This window comes from Megascapheus bottae, chromosome 2, assembly GCF_031878675.1.
Source record: "Megascapheus bottae isolate mThoBot1 chromosome 2, mThoBot2.hap1, whole genome shotgun sequence".
NCBI classification, from domain to species: domain Eukaryota; kingdom Metazoa; phylum Chordata; class Mammalia; order Rodentia; family Geomyidae; genus Megascapheus; species Megascapheus bottae.
In genome coordinates this window covers 27,884,857-27,900,227 of record NC_143510.1, presented here as the reverse complement: position 1 = coordinate 27,900,227, position 15,371 = coordinate 27,884,857, and the positions used below count along the sequence as shown (strand labels likewise).

Genomic DNA, 15,371 nt, shown 5'->3' with positions numbered 1-15,371 from the left:
AGTGGCAGTTTTTGCATTAAATAGCAGTGACTTATCAAGTTGACCCAAAGTAATTAAAGTAATTTAATCATATTTCTTAGATATCACTGTACTTGGCATTTCTCTAAAGAAGGGAAGCAATTTTATCTTTTTAAAGAAATGTTATATGAGTACTAGTGGCTCATGCCTGTATCCTAGCTACTCAAGAGCCTGAAATATGAGGCTCATGGTTCAAAGCAAGCCCAGGCAGGAAATTCTACGAGACTTTTATCTCCAGTTACCCACCAGAAAACTAGAAGTGATGCTGTGACACAAACTGGTAGGGAACTAGCTTTGAGCAAAATAGCTCAGGGACAGTCCCCAGGCCCTGAGTACAAGTCCCAGGACTGCCAAAAAAAAAGAAAAAAGAAAGAGAGAGAGAGAGAGAGAGAGAGAGAGAGAGAGAGAGAGAGAGAGAGAGAGAGAGAGAGAGAGAGACAGAGACAGAGAGAGAGAGAGAGACAGAGAGAGAGAGACAGAGAGAGAGAGACAGAGAGAGAGAGAGACAGAGAGAGAGAAGCCAAGATGAGAGAGAGACAGAGAGAGAGACAGAGAGACACACACACAGAGAGAGGAGAGAGAGAGAGAGAGAGAGAGAGAGAGAGAGAGAGAGAGAGAGAGAGAGAGAGAGAGAGGGAAACCAAGACCAACGGATTATGACTTGAACAATGGTCTGTAATGAAGAGAAATAACAGCATTCAGAGGTTGAGATTTGGGTTCAAGTGAAGGACAATATATTTTACCTTGGTTGCTGCTCAAGACTGTGGTTGTCTTAAAATTGATACATTTCATTTTATTAATATTTACAATAATTTAAATACATTGTTTCCTCCTCTGTTTACATAGACAGCTTACAATATAGTAATTCTAAATAGACTTGCTAGATTGTTTAGCAAAAATAAAAATGTACAATTTTTATTCAGTTGAGCTTTTTTGTTATGTGAGATGATAAAGATGATTCTGTGACTGAAAATAATATTTGAGTTATGGATTCGACTAAAATTAGATCAAATAATGTCTAAACTATCACTAATTTGTATGCTTTGAATTAGCAGTTGTACTTAAAGTAGACTATTTTCTAACTTCTTTTTATAACTGATAATGCTACAAGATTTGTCTTTTATTTTTTCTGTTCTACAATGACTTTTCTAACTAATAGAGATAGTTTTATACTAGTTTTACCCATGCAAACTAAAAAGGAGAAAGAGTCTTTCTTAATGAGTATGTAATAAACAAGATTAGCCATTGCTTGGTCTATATAAACTGAGGTATTATTGATTTGTTTGACTATTCTTAATTTATGGAATTTATCTAATAAGACTGAATCTTATTTTCTTGGATGATAAAGGAAAGATGGAACAATTTATATCTTTGTTTTATTCAGCCTTGAACCTCTTTAAACTTCCAGGATCTTCTTTTATCCTCTATCATGGTCATCAAGGTTCTTTAAAGTAGGTCTTAGAATAAGAAGACCAAAGCATTATTTGATGCTCTTATGTACCCCTTTCTGGTTCTGCAGAAAAAAGCATTTCCAAGACTCCAAAGACATTCAGAAGGTACAAAGTGTACCACATAAAGCTTTATTTTCAGTGCAGAGGAAAGTGGTTTCCAAAATGGAACAAGGCAAATTATATTTTAAGCTTTTAAGGCTCCTTACATAGAAATCCAGTTTAGTACCCTTTATTCTTGTGTTCTGTCACCTGTGCTTTGAGCTTCCACAGTAGTTGTGGAGAGACTGCTAGTTCACTTTGGATGAAAGCTGCACAAGAAGAGTAGTTGAATTTTGCCAATGAACTCTCTTTTTGCTGAACTATTATTAAGCTTATTTATACTATCAAACACTTGAATTTATCACCATAGGTTAGGCAATCTACTACTACTATTTTGACTACTTCGGTATCAAAGTTTTAGTTATTGAAAAGTCAGCAAGTATTTAACTTAGTCCAAGTAAGACAGCTGATATGTAATAAACTTGACTACGTATTTGTTCCCATTACTCATGCTCTTGGACTATTACATATGGGAAAGTGTTTTGAGAAGTGTTGGAATTAATGATCCAATTTTGATATCAGTTCATTATTATCACTGATTCCTGTGTTCCTCATATATTCTCATACCCAGATGGACATTTAAATTATCCCAATGCTTTTCTAGTTTTAGCAAAATAAATATCTTCCGGACAAAAAGGTTGAAATAAAGAAATAACAGAGATGATATTCTCTTTTTCTCTGTCCTGGCTTTGTAAATTTATCAGATTATATAATAAGCAGAGCAGTTTGCTATTTTAGAAAAAACAAAGACTGCTTTCACCCAAAGGAAACTAGAATGTTGAGCTGATGAGTATAGCTTCTCTAGCCACAGCTTTTGTTTTTTTTTCCTTAAATGATAGGGCATTCTTTCAGCACCTTTAGTGTTTTGCTGTGTTTCTAGTAGCATGGCTCTAGGCTATTTTAAATAATACATTTCTCTAACAAGCTTGGAAAGTCACATAGCAGAAAGAAAAATATCTGGCTTCTAAATTTTCCATTGTCAGAGTGGAAGATGCATTTTGTTTCACAAAGGTTCATTTTATACATCAAGAGGTTTTCATAAGTGGAGTCTTGCCAGCTGGTTTATGAATTTAGTAATCATTTCTTCAGCCCCTTCCTGTGTCTCTCAGGCACACTAGATGATTACATTGCTCAGGAGGAGGTTATGCATGTGGGTTCATGGATGCTGTAGAGCCAGCAACAGCTCTGCTTGAAGAATCACTTTTATTCATACAGTGAATGTTACTAAGATCCTATTTTTTGTCAAGCAGCATGGTAGACAGGAAAGATTGAACACCCTGAATTTGAACACATCTTCCTCACTCACTCCTACTATTCTAGTTCCAAAACACTATCACAGGTTCTCCCGATTGTTTCAGCTTTACATTGGACTCCTGGCTTTTTGTCTAGTGTCTGCAATTGGGTGATCTTTCTAAAACAAACTAGGAATTCCCACTGAATGGAGGATAAACTCCTACAACTTCCTGTATAGTCTAGTCTCTCATCTCTTTCTTCTCATATCTTTAGCTGTTAGCTCATAATTTGTCAGGCTCACTGGCTTTTCCCAAACTCATGGATCTTTCTCTTTCTCACAAGCCAGGTGCTGTGCACAATTCTTTTTGTTCCCTATCTTTGTTTCAGGAATTCCTACTCTAAAGTGCGCCTGTTTCCAAAAGGCCCTTTTGACCCTCCTCTTCGCAGCTAAATAAAGTTTATCTCATGCTACTTTCTAGTACCCTGCTCCTTTTCTTCATTTTAAATTATGTATCCTTGAGATATCCTTTGAGTTGCATGATGACAGAGAACCTAATTAACCAAGCATGATATTCCAGACTTAAACACAATGCCTGGCATAGAACAGAGTCTGAATATGGATGAATGAGGAGGATGAAGGGTAGAATAATGAATGGCAACACCCACATCTCTGTCCTCATACAGTTTCAGGAAGAAAGACCAGTTTACATTTTGATAATTGCTAGGATAACGTAATGTTCTGTAGGGCACATATGAAGTATGAGGCAGATGGAGGAGCATGGGCAGATCTGCAGTCAAATTGTGACTTTACCTCTATGGGTCTTAGGAGGCTTACTTAACTTGACTCACCTATGAGATGAAAATAATACCATGTCATAACAATTATGTCCAGTGTTTACATCACAAACACTAAATGAGGAAATTAACATCCATTCATAATAGATAACATTTTAAAGCACTTAAGATGTATCTAGACATTGGATTGTTTTAAGTATTTTAATTAGTTTGGCTCAATCCTCACAATAAGCTGTAAAATAGAGTCATTATTGATCTTGTCACTAAAGAAACTGCAGTCTAGAAAGCTTCAAGAATTTGCCAGCGCTTATAGATATCGTAACTCTTTGATCCTAGGATTCAGATCTAAACCTAGAAGTCTATGCTATGTACCACCATGCCATGCTACCTTACTTGCAACTGTTAGTTTTCTATCTATACATGCACACCTCCATATATGTATAGTAAATGTTTCATTTGGATCTTGGTATAAGATGCAAGTGCTAAGGTTTTTGCATCTTCTTCAGTTTTACCATCAGAGTTCCAGGAAAGAAATATTTTTTTTCATTCTGAGATGGGTATCTTTACTCTTTTGAGAGATAAATGCCTGAGAGTTTGTCTATTTCTATTTTTTTTGCATTTTGTGTTTTCATTGTGATAACATTCATAATGATTTGTTTTAATGAAAACAAGAAACAATTTCATCTCTTTTATTGATTTTTAACATCTAAAATTTGTATTATTCAAAATCAGGTATCTGTGGGTAAGATGGATGCTCAGCTTCATGAACTTACCAAAAATAACCCAAACACATTCTGTGTTGCAAGTTAATAAGGAGATTGTTCCCTGTACTAACATATTTAGCAATGAAATAACAGAATCCTTTTAATCTCTCAGTGTTGAAGCATGAACACACAGGATTCTTGTTTTTTTTAATTATTAAAGTCATGATGACTTGCTGATTTCCTGCTATTCATTGCAGATTTCTTTTCCAAAGTGTATCAGTGCAACTGTGTTTGATGTGAAGATAAATGAGTACATAAACATGCTTTTAAAGATTCCTTCATTTTTGTGTTACCTTCCAAACGGCATTATGAAGGCAGGTCCCCTATGTGGGGTTGGTAGGTGTTTGAGAGCCTGGGGGCAGGCAGCTGGTGCACAGGAGGAAATCCCTAAACCTGTACTCTTGGAAAAGAACCAGTCGCATCTTGAAATAGAAATCCATTGCTTTATATTTGATACCGCCAATCATACTAAGTGATTTTGGAATATTATGTTTTTGACAGGGATTGTATTGATTTTACCAAGTGTGGTTGAGCTGCATTAGTTCCTTTCTCTATCCTGATTTTGTCGTTATCTCAATGAATTCTGAGAACCAGTTTGTACTGTTACCTCTCTGGTGAAGTGACATTATTTTTCTCACTTTCATTCAGCTCAGCTGTGCTTTTTCCAATATGTAGGTTGAAAAAATGATGAAAGCCTGTGTGGGTAGACATGATGTGCTGTTTGGAGAGGGCAGGGATTCTTAGCCCATGGGTCCTAGAGAATATTATTGGTGCAAGGCCTCACATGTTGAGTCTTTAGCTGTTTAGAGCACTGCTTGTATTTGGAAGCTGATAAAAGGTATGAAGCAAACAAAATTCTTTCAAAAGTAGCTCTAAAAGTACACCTAATCCTGACAAATTTTAATAAATCCTTTGTGAGCTCTGCATTTCAGTAGTCTGAATTTAAATTATGTGCATGGAATTTAACAATTTCAACCTGGAATTCAATCTAGGATTTATGATACTCATTCCGGAGTGGGAGTTTTTTTTTGTTTTTTGGGTTTTTTTTTTTTTTGCCAGTCCTGGGCTTGAGCTCAGGGCCTGAGCCCTGTCCTTGGACTTTCTCAAGGCTAGCACTCTACCACTTGAGCCTCAGCACCATTTCCGGCTTTTGTCTATGTATGTGGTACCAAGGAATCGAACCCGGGTCTTCGTGCATGCTAGGCAAGCACTTTAACCACTAGGCCAAACTCCCGGCCCCAAATGTGTTTTTTTTTTGTTGTTGTTGTTTTTTTTTTTTTTTTTTTTTTGCCAGTCCTGGGCTTTGGCTCAGGGCCTGAGCACTGTCCTTGGCCTTTCTCAAGGCTAGAGCTCTACCACTTGAGCCTCAGCACCACTTCCGGCTTTTTTCTATGTATGTGGTACCAAGGAATCGAACCCCGGTGTTTGTGCATGCAAAGCAAGCACTTTAACCACTAGGCCAAACTCCCAGCCCCGGAGTAGGAGTTTTGCCCTGTTTGCTACCCATATTGAGTTCTTCAACAGTAAACGGTAATGTGATCTCTTATTAATTGTCAAATAGATGGAAGACAATGTTCACTTTTTTTCCCAAAGAAATTCTAGAAAGTTTAGGACCATTTAAACCTTAAAACTTCATTTTTCCATCTCTGTATTTTAGGAAATTAGAACACTCCACCAAACAAATACTTAGCTTGAAGGTAAGTTAGTTGAAGTTACTATTAGATCACCTCTTCCATACTGCCACCAGTTAGCTAGACAAAGGAGCCAGAAAATAAATTTAGTAGAAGTTTCAGGCCCTTTGTTGAATTTGCTTCTGCCTCACCATCAATCCTATCAAGTTCCTTTTAGCTTTTCTTAAGTAGTTCATCTTCTTCAGCCTTGTTAAAGGTACCAGAGAGGAGAGAATATCTAAATTTGATAATTTTAGGTCAGAATGACATTTGTGTAGGTTCTTGAAATTGTTATCCTTTCAGAGAAAATCCTGGTCATTTTGATGGCATTTTTTAAAGAAAATAATGGTTTCTATCTAGCTATGAAGTTATTTGTGAAAGAGGTGCTGTCCAAATACAAATTATTATTATAGTATTATTCAATGAAATCTTTTTTCCCCAGTGGAATTTTTTATATTGTCAAGTGAGTGTATCTCTAAACTATGCTTAAAACTGAGTAAAATGGCCAGTAGTAGCTCTTTTTAAACTAGAAGTATTGGATACTAAAAGAGCAATGACATTGCAAGTTTCATTAACATTTTGAAAGCATCTCATGTTGAATTCTACCTTCTATTTTTTTCTTTTTTAAATCATCAGTATTTAAATCTCATTATTTTAATGATATCCAATTAAATGTACTTGCATAATCAGTATACTTTGTTACATGCATTAGTAGAGAGCGCACTTTAATATACTTTGCATACTGACATTCCAATATATTAAATTTGCATGTCTTAAAATAGGCTTTATGTAGACAGCTTAGATAACACATGTGGCAGGTATATAAATCAGATGCCAAATGCAGTATTTGTTAAACATAAGTCTTTAAAAAGTCATTTTTTTAAATCTTAATTTGGTTTAGTTTGCTTTTCTAAATTTTCTTTTACAGTATGTTTTTTTAGATAACCTAGATACATGCTGAAAGCTAAAGTAATATATCAAAGAAAAATTACACACATACAAGTATTTTATAGTGTTCTTACTATGTAAAAATCATAATAAAAGACCATGCATTTGTTTAACCATTGTGCAGTAAATAGTTATTTCAGGCTTGGGAGTCACTAGTTTTGCCATTTACTCATATAATGGTTCTGGAAAAATTGAAGAACACATGTCACAGTTTTGTGTACAAGACAGTGATGGCAATTTGTGTGCGTGTGGGTGGGTTAAGGAGGTTGATCCCTGAGGTTTGAACTCAGGGTATGGGCACTGGCCCTGAGCTTTTGTGCTGGAAGGCTGGAAATCTACCACGTGAGCCACCCTCTCCATGTCTCCGTTTTTGGTGATTAACTGGAGATAAAAGTCTCTCAGATTTGTCTGCTTGGGCTGGCTTCAAACCGTGATCCTCAGTTCTCAGCTTGTTAAATAGCTAGGATTATAGGTACAAGGTACTGGCACCTGGCAATACCTACTTACCATGTATTAAAATATTCAGTGAATGTTGAATTACAGTTTTTACATCTCTGTAGGTATAAGAGTACAATGCCATTTAATTTTTATAAATTGCTTGTCTGAAAGATTTCAAGACAAGTTGGGCATGTATATGAAATTCTCAGAAGAAATAGAAAAGCAGCTTTTTCTCAGGAGTTTGTGTATCTATAGACTCAGGTTTTCTGTCAGTAAAGAGTGGATTAGCATAAATCAAAATGAGAGAGTTGACTTGTATTGCCTGAGTATACATGTCAGTGATCTTTTTAACAACTGCAGGAACTCCTAGTGTCAGAATATTAGTATGAAGGGAGTGACAGGTGACAAAACCAAGTATAGAACCACAGAGAGGATGCTTCATCTGTTAATAGTATCTGACAAAAAGCTGGTGGACATTCAGTTACTTAGAACATCATGAACAGTCCTTTGCTACTTTTTACTGTCTTTTCTCTTCTTTAACAGGGATGAGTTAACAGGACTCATAGCAAGTCACAGGTCTTCCAAACCCTGTCTTCCATGTCACTTCATTATCATCATAGGTAGCTTGCTTTTATTATATTATTTTTGTTCCAGGGAAATACCTGCTCTGGTTTGGTTCTTAGTCCTTTGCTTTCTCTGGTTTGGTTCTTAGTCCTTTTCACTGTGTGTTTTCAATTTTTTATTATGGTAATTATTTTAATTATTCAAAATTAAGAATGTGAAATGTGTGAAATAGAGTATGTTTGTTATGGGATCCATGAGATTAATTTATAAAGTAGATGGTATTTTAGAAAATATTAATTAATGGAGCGTTCTTAAACAGTTATAATATTTTGGAACCTTTATTAGCATTTATAGTACATCAGAGGAATCATTTGGCTTTGATCAAATTGGCCAATAATAAGTACAAGAAGAAATCCTATACAAGGAAAAATAGTATTCCTAAGGTTCCTGATTTTTGCTGATTTTTGGTTACTAAATTTGTAGAGTTCTTTAATGTAGAGATTAAAAATATTTTAGAATCTTTATTTGAATCCATAGAAATTGAAATACATGTAGTAAATATATGTTTGTGCCATTTAGTACACAGTGGTCTAGTTATCTCCACCACCAACCCTTTATCTCCAACTAGACCATAAGATTTTCAAGGGCTAGGCATCACCATTTCAATGACTCCATCATTGTCCTTTGAATTTCTAACAGCCATTTGCCCAAATGTAACAATAAATAGCAGCAGAGGTAATTGAATTATATTATTTCAGAGACTTGGTCTAACATCTGACACACATCAGTAAGTGCTAGTTTCCTTGTTTCATTTGTTTGCATTGTGATGGTCTTAAGTCAGTTTAAATTTTTGCTGTATTATACTTTTGGGAGGAAGAACGAGTATGATACTGGTGGTTCAAAATTGATTAAGATTATAATACTGGTATTTAGATTTTTTACTCATAGAAATGAGACTTAGAGCTAGATAGAAAGTTGTAAAATTTACCCATTGCTTTATCTGTTTGGGCCTATACACTTCTGTTATATGAAGATGTAATAGAATACCAACTTATGTACATTTGGGGTTGAACATATTTAAATGTTACCAGATGCCATTGCTCTATAAAAAGGTTAAGACCTACTGATGTGATTTAAAATCTTCTGTTTACAATTAGCTAATAGCTGGTTAAATTGACATTTCAAATTTTAGTCATGTTTAAATTTCAAGGTATTCTAACATGTATTCTTTTTAAATTATTGCCATCTGAATTTTAATTATAAATTTTGATGTTTGGCAACATGGGTCTGTCAAGATTTGCTGTAACCCAAGCTGCTTTATCCAGATAGCTCACACCCTAGACTTTCTAGATTTCATCTCAAGCACTTCTCTCTCCATAACTAATACTACTAGCCCTCCTCCTGGCCACCTTAGAGAGGAACACCTCTTTCCATGCTATTGACTAAATTATTTTGTCCAACCCAATACCATCTCTCCACTGTTTATAACCTTAAATGCTTGTCCTTCATGAATACTTCCTCTAGTAATAGCCTCCGCTTCTCTAAGTGTTTCATGGTTGCTTGTAGGATTGTTTTGAGGTTAGAAACTATATGATATTCATTACTGTGATCCCCACAGCTCTGAGAGGTATAGTATGCAGGATGACTTCTTAATAATACCTTTATATTGTACTATATGATATTAAAATATGTTGATATAAGTTTTGTTGCTTTATTAGAAAAAGATGATGAAAATAGTAAGAAAGCAAATAAAGAGAATTAGGTTTTTAAGTATTCATCTTTCCTTTCTCCACACTTTGTCTCTGAAAAACTAATGACTGGGCCCTGAGTTATTTTTTACTTGTCAGGCCATGTGTATAGACATTTCTTTTTATATATATATTTTATTGTAATTAATAGAAGGGTTACATGATATTTGCCAGATAGAAGGTGCATTAATTCACATACATTGATACATTTCTCATAGCTTCACTTCTATGGCAAGATAACTATCAAAGAATAAGGGAATGCAAGACAATGTATATGAGAAGCAGAGAAATTTTCCTGAATTTTCTCAGAATGGTCATATATGGTATGAGTATGTATTCAAGAAAAGATTTTCAATGCTGGAACAAACCGCACTTGGTTTGTAGATAATAACTTTATTACATTACAATAGAACTCCCCAAAGACTACTTTAATTAAAACTAGAATGAAATGATGTGATTTTCAGCCAAAGAGAGATAATGATATTGAGCAAGATAAACCAGGCTTTAAAAGACAGATATCACATTTTTGCTCATTTGTAGAATATAGACCCAACATGCTGCTGTTTTTGCCTCTAATGAGACATGAATATAAAAGAGCAATTTTGAGAGGGGGCTTAGAGGGAAAAAAGGAAAAGATAGGAAAAGGGAAAAATCAAAGATTAAGCAATAAAAAGGATCTTGGATACACACACACACATTGTATATACTGTATATTACTATATATAGTTTTGTAGTTATGTAATATACATGACAATTATATGGATAAAAATAGCATAATGATACCACCAAATTCTGCTGGATAAATAGGGAGAGAAGAAAATGTAGAGAAGGAATGACCTTGTTCAAAGTACACTGTACACATCTATGAAATTATCACAATGCAGCTATTATATTATAACGATTATCACTTGAACTATTAACGATACTAATATCATTTGCATAAATTAAAAGAAAACCCAAAAATTTCAACTTAGAAATATATTAGAACTAATAAACAAATCCAGTTAAGTAGCAGGATACAAAACTCAACATGCAAATCCTGAACAAGAACCACTCTGTGGCTATTATGGTACCCGATACCAAGATATACTACAGAGTCATAGTCATCAAAATATGCTATGGTATAAAGAGAAACAGAGATCAATGAACTGAACAGAGAGCCCCCAAATATGCCTAACATGGCCATCTCATTCCTGACAATGGTATTTAAAAACATACATTTCTCCTTCATTTTCAGGTCCATCAGGCAAAACCAAAAAACACAAAACTTAACCAGAGAATGTGATTGTGTTATTCATTAGTATACAGATGGTTCAGAAGCTCAGAGGAAAGAAAAAAAAAAGCTCAGGTTTCATTGCTAACTACCACTCCCAACTACCTCACTGCCCTGAGCTTCAGCTAACACCTCAACACACCTGTATTTAATGGCCTCATTGTGTTTACATTTACTCCTATTGGCTTAGAAAAGTGAACCTGGCCTTGCTATATATACTGCGCTACACTGCACATTCATACACTTCAATGTAATACTGCAGTGCCTAGCCACAATGGCAGAGAAACCAACAAACCAACAAACAAAAAAAACTCTGTACCTGTTTCTTTTTATTAGATGTTAACAAAATGTTATTCTATTTTTTTTAAAATGGCAGGTACAAAAAGCATAGTATCTACTTGTTACTAGGAGCAGCAGGACTCTATGCCAAAAATTAAAAGGAAATCACACTGAAGGTAACTCAATAAAATGTATTAGCTCACATAACTGGAAGTCATAGAACTTTGGAATTAATTGACTTGATTTAGGGACTAATCAATGGTTCAAAATCTTTTGTATTTCTCACCTTTTGGTAACTGGCATTGGCTTTATTCTCTCAATCACAGGATGACTACCACTTGCTAATAGGGGCCTCCAAGTTCAGCATCCCAAATTCAAAGTCCTAAAATTCACCCAAACTGATCAGTCCCATTGGGCCTAAAAGAATAAATGTGCCTAAATAAATGGAAATATACTAATTGAACTGTTCACTAAAGACCATTCCAGGATCTATTTTATAATCAATTTATTAGACACACATGGCAAAGGGAAAGTGACTCAGACAAAATTTAGATAATTTTAAGAAGAGGAAAACATAGCTAAATAAGGTAGGTAGACGACTTACAAATGTTTTGTTCTTACATGTGTCACTAGAAAATATTTTGAAATCATTATAGTAATAAATAGTTCAAGCAAATGCCATTATGTTAAACAAGTGTATACAAAGTTAATAAGGAACAGATATTTTACATATCCTCAAATGATATCGCCACAAATGACCTACTAATTTTAAAGTAAAATGAAACTTTACCATAAGGAAACTAGATAGACTACTTTAAGCAAGTGATCAAAGTTGGCATTACTTAAAACCAGCTGTCTCTGAGAAACTATTCTGAGGACACATCACTTGTATATTGCTTCTTCAAAGATGTACACATAAATCTAATCATAAGGAAGCACCAGACAAAATTCAATTAAGGGACATTGCAACAACAAAAAAATACCCTGACCTTTACTTTCTAAAAATGCAAAACACATAGACTGAGGAGCCACTCCAAATTAATTGAGACTAAATGGAGACATATATATATATATAATGTATACATGTGTACATGTGTACATGTAAACACAGACATATAGTGTATATTCCTAGAACAAAGAACATAATTGCTATGAAGGACAGTATGTTGACACCATATTAAATAGCACTATATTATTGTCCATTGGTTTTAAGTGAATGTCTTTGTCCTTATTAAAGGAGATGAAGTCTGAAACTTAACTCTCCAAATAGTTTTGAGAGGGAAGATGTAAGAGCAACGAGCACAGTGGCACGCACAACACACATACACATAGAGCAAAAGCAACTGTGGCAAAATGTCAATAATTGGTGAATATGAGTGAGAGGTATTTTTAACTTTAAGCTTGAAATTATTTTTGCCTTTTGCCTCTGTGTCTAGATTTTTTCTTTTTTCTTTTTTTGTTCTCCACTTGTCTCCTCTTCACAGGGATAAAATTGCTGGAGAAGAGAAGATGAGTACTTGAGGGCTATACATGTGGTCAGTGCCATTTCTGCCATCCTGGCTACTAACTCCAGATACTTTGGGATAGCCAAGGGTTTCCAGACTGAGTCTGCCATCTTTTGCTCCCATTCATCAGAGATTTCAGCCTTATACTCTTCGTTTCTCTAGTCTTTGAAGACTAGAAATAAGCATACACTACTGTGTGGTGGTAAATGTTGGCTCTCAGTAGGAATAGACACTAAGGAACCCCAAAATGTAGCATTTGCCAGTTTCCAGGAAGTACTATTGCCATGGTTGGCGTCAAGCTTCGAACATGGCATTACTCAGTGAAGAGATAGTGCTCACAGTGGAGTCTTACAAATAAATCAGTCAAATCTGTCCTCAAATAGCACTAAGGAGGAGTTTCCTATGTAGCACTGCTGCCTGCTACTACTAATGCAGATATTTGGTGTTAACCACTAGTAATCCATTCCTGTAACTTTAGACAGGTTACTGTTCACTCACCAGTATTTTTAAGGTTCACCATTAAAATAATTAAAAGAAGTAATATATAATAATTGTCACAATACTACCTTTTAATTAAATAAAATTTAACTTTAAATACTATTAAATATCTTACAAGCCTTGCAATGATATGCAAACTTCTACCTCCCTTGAGTCTGAACTCCATCCTGATATCACTTGAATTGATATCACTTTTTGTATTATAGATGTCATAAAGTTTCAGTTAATATTCAGTTAAAAAGTAGATTAGCATTCACTCACCTTGTCTCTTTTATTTGCATTCTACATCATCTTGGTTGATTTTTATTATTTCCAAGTAGTTTCACATTATATTTTATGATACAATTCTTCCTATAGCAGTTTTACATGCTGATGAAAATGTTGAGAATCTAATTTAGGACTGATTTTTTTTTTTTACATTCTGTTATGTGATTGATCTGGTCAGTGAACAAGAAATTCTTCGAGGCCATCCATCACTTCAGGCAGCAGCTGAGCTAAACCATCTAACTCATTGCTTTCAGTCAGTCATGCAAGATTTGTGTTATAAATATTGAATGTTCAAACAACTGTTTAAATTAGCTCTCCTATCTGTTTTATTCCATTTCAGTAGAAAAGCAAGCTGATACATTGTTTAGTGGCAAGAAGTAGAAAACAGTAAATTTAGTATGATCCTTCTGTACATCACTGAATTTATCCTGCTGGCAAATATTTAAAATAATTTGATAAAATTAATTCTCATTACCTTACGTTAAATTATAAACAAAGCAACTGAACATATAATTTATGTAGATTTTTTGGTTTTTATACCTAAACAGTAGGAAGACTGTTACTAATAGTAAACATAGCCATCTGCCATAAATATAGTAGCCAATTGTTAAATGCTGCTTCTGTGAATTTTGTTTCCTCTTTGCAATAACAAAAAAATAGCTTAATATTTGGAAAATATTCAGTCAGGAAGGAAAATAGCAGCTGGCTTTTTGTACCACTCCTGGTAAGCATCTAGGATAGCGAATAGGGCCAGGTGTTAGTACTTCTGCTATGTAGAGTTATAACAAGTGTTCAGACTCTCACTGACAGTTGATATATGTTATCAAGTGCCATCCATTTGGAGTGAATTTTAAGAGCCTTTTATATGGGTAGGTAAACTTTCAGTATTACTATCTGCATTTTAAACTTATTCTTCAAATTACAATACACTGGTGATCTCCTTTCAAGTAGAAGACATGGGTCTAAGCCTGTGTTATTAGCATAAGTGAGCTGACTCCCCCCCCCAAAATTGTTTTTTTCCCTTTAAAGGCATGCACTGTTCAGCAGCATGTGTCTTTTAGCAGCTCCCACAGAAAAGGTGGACAGAATTTTAGGCTACTCTCCATAGCATACACTGCTCATTATTTGTGGATATCCATTTTCCTTCTCTTCCCCTAAAATAAAATTTTGATTATGAAAATAATGGGCTCAGCAAAATACATTCCCTCATAGCTAGAAATCCTGATATAACCTACTTCTGGCCACTGCAATACAAGTGGAATTTTCTGGGCCGGATTCCATGGAAAGCTTTGCAAATGGGAAAGACTAGACTACTTATCTGTAGTCCAGTGGTCTATGGTGCTTTGGTCTTTCCTCTTTTTTTTTTTTTTCATAATGTAGTAATGCATAGAATTGCAGCATAAATCTACAAGGGAAGGCATATTAGAACCATGGAGACCAAAGCTGGGACCCTGATGGTAATAATAAAAACAAAAGCCACTAACCCGGCTCTGAACTGTCTACCCCTAGACATGGAGAAGGAAATCTCATTCTTCTTTAAGCCACTATTTGTTTGTAGTACCTGTAGCCTAACAAATACATTCCTGTATTTGTGTTTTCCTGAAATCATACATTATTTTAAAACATTTTCTACTTTGGAATTATGTAAAAAAGAAAACTTTTACTTGTGTCTGATGTAGGAATAAATTGAAACAAACTTGCTTTCTTAGTATACCTCATTATTTACAAACATAACAATAGTATTAATGAACAACTATAGTTATGAAAATTGTAACCATGGAAAAGGTTCAGGGATTTTTTTTTAATTCTTCTTTCTTAAAT

The 15,371-nt window shown here is 34.7% G+C and overlaps 1 protein-coding gene across 7 annotated transcripts in view; it reads left to right on the top strand.

Moving 5' to 3' along the window:
• Cfap20dc (CFAP20 domain containing) overlaps nucleotides 1–15,371 on the top strand; it is a 183,722-nt gene that overhangs the window by 17,454 nt on the left and 150,897 nt on the right. The window lies entirely within an intron of this gene.